The following is a 6486-nucleotide window of genomic DNA, read 5'->3' as shown; positions in this document are numbered from 1 at the left end:
GTCCTTGGTTGTAAATGACAGTACCTATTTTTCAATGTTGGTTTAAGGAATAAATGTGATGATCACTACAAAAGTGTTTGGCACAATGGCTAAATAAACTAAGCACTCTAGAAATATTAGTTATTACCATTATTACTAACTTGAATTTACCAAACCCATTTTGTATATACCAGGCTTTCTGACTTTACCTTTTTATCAGTGCAAATGCTATTATTTTTAAAATTCAGACTTCATTGTACCTCATGGTAACAGAGGCTTTCTCTCATGGTCCACGTGAAGTTTAGAATGCAAAGTTCAGGGAACCGGAAGCATTGCCAGACTTTTTACGCAGTCAAAGCCATTTAAACATGTCTGAATTGGAGTTATGGTGAGTCTTTACTTGTCTCACCTATTCTATATGCTACAGCTTGCTTACAGAGCAGCTGTCACCTGAATGCATCAAACCTAAATGTTAAGATTATCATAATAAGTATGAGAGTTATAACTGCAGAATATCATTGAACCAGAGATCTTCTATGAAACCATATGGGAAAGATAATGAGAGGGATGAACATACACACCAAACGCTTCAGGATCCCATGGTGAGGAAATCAGTGCCTCATGAGTGAGAAACCCAGGGTAGGAATCCGACTGCTGCACCAGTCCCTCCACTGAACTGCTTGTATCAGCTGGAGTGGCCGACAAGCTCCAATGTCCCCTTCCTCCTTCATTGCTCCAAAGTCCATTCCTCCAGACAACGAGAGCCCTTTCAGAGAGACGTTGTTCCAGTTTCTGCAAACTCCTGCTAGAAATTCCAAGAAAGTTTACAAGGTTCATTTTTAGGATGATGTAGAGTATGTAAGAAGCATTCCAAATATAAATTATTATACAAGAAAACTTAGGTTTTAGATTTTGTTTGTGGTGGTGGTGATTGCGGGACCCAACCCACACCCTCCCCGCAAAAAGTAAAAGGAAAACATACAGTAAGACAAATTAGTATTACTTGCAACAACTGAAATGGAATTTCTGTAGGAAGTGAAAACTGACAGCTTTGTATATTAAACTAAATTTTCTTGTTATTTAAAAACCAAGATTATGCTGGCAAAAGGTCATCTTAAAATCAGCACAGTAATTGAACTGACCTATAGTGAATGTAGACTCAAACAATGATATCAGGTCTGGTAAAGATTTGCAAAACTTACAGATTGTCTAAAAAGAAAATTACAGAAACAATATTTTACTCTTGAATTTACAGGAATGTTCAACTCAAGAGATTTATTCAGTTGAGGTGTATCTCCCCGGTTTTCCTTTCTGAAGTTGCTATCAGAAGTTAAAAGAAAGTCCGTTTAGCTACTTTTAATGGGAGCTCAGGTTGGTCAAAGTACATAAAATATATAAAGCAGCATGTGTCCTATTTATTCCCAGTATTATAAATGAAGTTAAACGACAGAGCTATGTAGACTTTGGGGATCTTATTTTCACTGATGAGCCCTGGGTACTTCTCCTCTCTAATACCAATAACCATGTTGACACTTGTTTTCTTGTTTAATTCAGCATGTACTATAAAACTAGGTAGTTACAAACAAAACCCCCCAAAATAATATTCATTCTAACAAAACAATCCTGAAATTATTCTGCTTTTTACTGTGATTTTACCTGTTGTCCCACAATACAGGTTCCTGAGGGTCTCCTCCTTGGAATAAACTCATTGTAGATGACAGCCAGGGTTGATTGAGAAATCCTTGATTGGGGGTTCTGTTTCCTGATGCAATCTATATACCAATCTACTGCCTTAGTTCCTCTTTCTTTGCAGTTTGGTAAAGAATGCAGGTGGAGAGGTTGTGGGCACATTTGCACACATGTTCCTACTGCTTTGGAAGCAGAATGGACAAGGGAGGGTACTGTCAGAGTACAATCAGTTGGGCATTGCAGATTTCAAGAGACAGCTGAAAAGGGGATGGCCACAAAATACCGTGTTTGAGGGCAGTCAGTGTAAGTCTGCACAGCTCCAAGTGTGTGCACAGAGGGGAAAAGGTGGGCCTTGCATCCTCAAATCTACAAAGATTGAGAGATTTTTAAAGGCCCAGGTGTGCCAAAGGTCAGAGGGATCAACATACAGACCATAGGATGGGAAGGGAGTGGGGGGAGGAAGATTTCAATAGAAACCCACTGCAAAAGGGAAGCTAATGGAGGTCAGAAAGTTTCTGAATAATTTAAAAGTTAAGAAGAAGCCAACTCAGTTGCCATGGGGGAAGGAGGTGGGGTGGGGGATAAAAAGCAGTTGATGTGGTGATTAAGAATTTGGTGAGAGCCTGGGCAGGTCACCTCCTTTCTGAGATCAGAGCCCCATCAGAAATTCTTTCAAGTGTCCTTCTGCGTCGCCAAAGATGACAACAGCAAATCAATAAGTGCTTGAAATGAAAGGGGCTGTTGGCGAGCCCCCGGGCTACAGATTTCCCGCCGCCAGCCTTTGCTGAACTCCCGGCGTGCCTTTGCACCGCCTCTCTGAAGCAGACTCCCTTTCATTCCTATTCTCAGGACGAAGGTAAGTGCTCAGTTAGCATATCTATGAAACGCCGGCTCCAGTTCCGGCCCTCGGACGGTGCGGAGAGCGCGCGGCCGCTGCGCGCCGAGCCGGCCCGCGAGGCCGCGGGAGAGGGAAGGGCTGGCCACGCCGCCGCGGCCGCGCACCTCCGGGCGGCCCAGCTGCTCCAGGACCCAGCGCTTCTGGGTTACAGCGAGGAGGTCTCGGCCAGAGCGAAGGGCCTGAGCGACCGTGGCCGCCAGAGCGCTCCTTCCACTGAGTTTATTTACAAACAAGCACAGAATCATTAACAACAGAGAAGAACCAGCGCTCCAGAACTGAAGCTCGGAATCACCGAAACTCCCTTCTGAGTTCCCGATACTAGTCTGTTACCCTTCCAATACTCATCCCTCCCTAAAATATCTTGATTCAACACTCTTCGCAAAACCCGACATCCCCGGGACGTTTTAATTAGGTAATTCATTAGTAAGTCAATCCAGACATTTATATATTCTTATAGCTCTAGTGGCTAAGCACTAATTTCAAAATGATTATAAGATACCAGAATAAGCAACGCCTAGTACTTTTAATTTATATGCAAATCAATGGGTTCATCTTAAATGCCTTTAAAAACAAAACAAAACAATTATTGTATTGTGGCATCGAAAATTCGGATCAAACCGCCTGAAGAGACAATTCGGAAACAAGACCTGAACTGGCGAGAAAATTTAGAACAGCCAACAAATCAATAATGTTTGAGGCAGTTAAACATCTCTAGCCATTGGTATTTACATACTCGCTTGTTGTCAGATAAGGAGCTGGGGAAATTGCCTGCCAGGGTTGAGATCATAATCCAGAGTGCAGAAAGTAAATGGTAGCACGCAGTCCGTCGCGCGGGCTGTAAAATAATACTGTACCTTCCCCAAAGCCTGACTCTGGGGTGAGAAGGGACGGCTGAGGTCACCCCATATTTGTCCTCGGTCTTGCCTCGCTCTGATCAGAAACTGTTATGTCCTCCTGAAGCTTCACAATCTGATTGTTGTCCTAACAGTTCTGTTACTTGCTTCAAAATATTAGAGGGAGGGGTATAACTCAGAATTTCACTAAAAATTCTCTGACAGCGTTCAGCCAGTACCACTCCTCCTGGGATGATTTTTCTCGGGGTGGGGAAATGCTATGTTGAACCCTCTGTGTCACCCACACATTAAATCAGATAGCCGAAAAGACAGAAAGAGGGGCTGGGGGAGATGGTCCAGTGGAAGGTTAATATCTTTAGACTGGGTTCAAATTTTTGGAAAAGTAAAAAGGATACATACATCCAAGGATATTTTTAAAAGATATTCTAGAACGATGAATCTCATCAAGGATTACCAGGAGAACCGACCAGAGTTGTTTATGTCGAATTGTAACATCCTTGAAATTCACAGATGCACGAGGTCAGCGTCTCCCCACTCTGGCTCCCAACTTAGGCGACCTGGCCCTTAAGGAGCTGGTGGTACCTTTGATGCTGCAATCTTGTTTACAATTGCAGGGCGGAGAGTGCTTGCTTTGCTTGGACGCTCTCTCCACCACTTTCTAATTTGGAGTAATTGTAATCTAAATACAGTCGCCACGGCCCGTCGCCAGGGCCCTCTATTCCATTTCTGCTCTGCCAGGAAAAGCCTGCAATCCACGTCTTCCGTCAGCTCGGTGGCGTGTAGCCCCCCAGCACCCTGCCTCTCCGCGGCCTGCCTAATGTATTCCCCGGTGGTTCTGGGCATTAATTAGTTGTTTAATAGGAGTATGACTAAAAATGTAAAAGAAGGATTAGGAGCGTGAAACGTATGTCCAGCTCCTTCCACACACTCGAGGAAGGAATGAGAATCATTCTGTGTCTTCCATTTCTCCAGGAGCCATTTGCATTTCCCACCAGCTGCTCACTTCAGCTGCACTGGCGCTGGGCGAGGCGAGGACCCAAAACCTCAGCGCGGTGTCTGCGACGGCCCGACTGGGGTTAACCAGCCCCTGGCGGCCAAGACTCCAGACAGAAGGGGGGCGAGGAGACGTGAGCTTCGCGAAGCCCCTTCTCCTAGTCCTGCTTTGCAAACCTCTAAACCCAGAGGGGGAGGGGGCTGCGTGCGCAGAGCTGAGTGTATTCCCAGCACAGCCCAGTTCTCTCTCCCTTGTCTCTCCGGGTCTCTGAATCTTTCTGTCTCTGATTTTCTCACCCTTTCCCCACTTTTTCGTGAGATTTCCCATCCTTGCCACCAGATGAAGACGAGGCTGTTCTGCTTAGCATCTCTTAATCTCTATAAAATGAAAAGAAAAAAGCAGGGACATCAACTCATTACTCAGGAGGGTGGGAGAAATCCTTGATAAACAGATGAAAATGTCTCTCTTGGACAACATTTGCCAGATACATTGTGACTTTAGATTTCAGTTGTAAGACTTTTAGATTAAATTTTATTTATTTATTTTTGCCTCAGCAAGATTTTTGACACCGGAAATAACAATTCCCAGAGACTAAGGAAGAAATAATAATAAAAACAGCACGTGGGCATTTCCCCCTCGTGTCTCTTCCCTTAAATTAAACTGCCTTGAATTTTCACCCGGTAAAGAGGGAAAGTTTGAGTTTTCACGGATGTTATGTGAAGGTTAGTAATGGCTTTAAAATGTAGCTCTCCTCAATTTTCTTCTGGCTGAAGAGGCTAACCCTTTCCATAAAATGAGTCCATCTGTCGACTGTTAGCTATTTCAAAGTGAAGGGATTTAGCATTCAAAACAAATTGAGCAAGTTTGTTTGCCTGTTTTTACTGCTAACTCAAATGAATTCAAAACACGGAGTAATTCAAGAAAACACATAACATGATCCAGACAGCCCGCAAATGCAGGAAAAACCCCACACCTATGTGGTGACCTGAGTTATTTTAAGCAACAGGACTTCTTAATGTACATATTTTACACATGTTCTCCCAACAAGTCATTTTATTTTCCTAAAATTGCGAGAATTGCCACCTTGATTTAAGAGGAGAAGGACAACTTTTAGAGAGAACTTCATTCTCTTTTGAGGGCCAAAAGGGAGGGCTCTTTAATGGCGGGCTTAGCTGAGTTATGCTCCTACATGGGAATTAATATTGGTGGGAAAACCCAACTGAGAGCTACGGCTGTTTTACAGCACTTTCCAAAACCAGACATTATCAGGACACCGAGAGTGGAAGAACTTTGTCCAGTATGCCTGGTAGAAGCCTTCACATCTGGTCTTCCAGGAAAATCATGTTTATGGTCCTTCCATCCCCGGGTAGGACAGGGCGCAGGTATCCTGCCCCTACCATAGCACACACCCTCGGTCCAGTCAAGAAATCAAAACAGCAGGGTTTAGAAGTAGGTCACACCTTTCGGGTGAAAATGAGTTCGCTAACTTCACATGTTCTCCGATTTTCAAAAGAAAATGTGGGTTTTAGGGGAGCGTCCCCTCCCACCCCCACCATCACCCCGTGCAATTTAATACCCTGCTCGACAGGAGCCTTAACCTCGTCATTTTAAAAAATGAGATATCCGTGACCCGGGGCGAACTCGTTGAGTGTAGGTACAGAAGGAGAAATTCTAGACTCTACGAGGGCCTGAGCCTTGTCCAGCTCCATCTCTCCGTGCACACCAGGCAGTGAGCAGCAGTGGCCACGTGCGCGCGGACCCTGGCGGCCGCGTACCTGTCCCCTCGCCTTGACCTCGGGGGCCTGTGTCGCGGCCCTCGGTGCCGGCCAAGCGGCCAGGCCTGCCCGGGTTGATTAGTCTCGCTGGCTCGCTTCCGATGGTCCCCGTTCGCCTCACTGTTCCAGATTTCACTTGGGTCGTCCCTTCTGACCCCCACTGCGCATCCCTGAGGTCCAGGCTCACGTCAGTCCCACTGCCCTCCGCCCCGCCCCCGCCCCTCCCTCGCCATCTCTGGTTCGTGTGACCTCTTCCTTCAACCCCGCAGGCCTGGAAGAAGGTCACACACTGTCGCG

Source organism: Saccopteryx leptura, chromosome 5, assembly GCF_036850995.1.
Source record: "Saccopteryx leptura isolate mSacLep1 chromosome 5, mSacLep1_pri_phased_curated, whole genome shotgun sequence".
NCBI lineage: Eukaryota > Metazoa > Chordata > Mammalia > Chiroptera > Emballonuridae > Saccopteryx > Saccopteryx leptura.
This window is presented reverse-complemented; position numbering follows the sequence as displayed.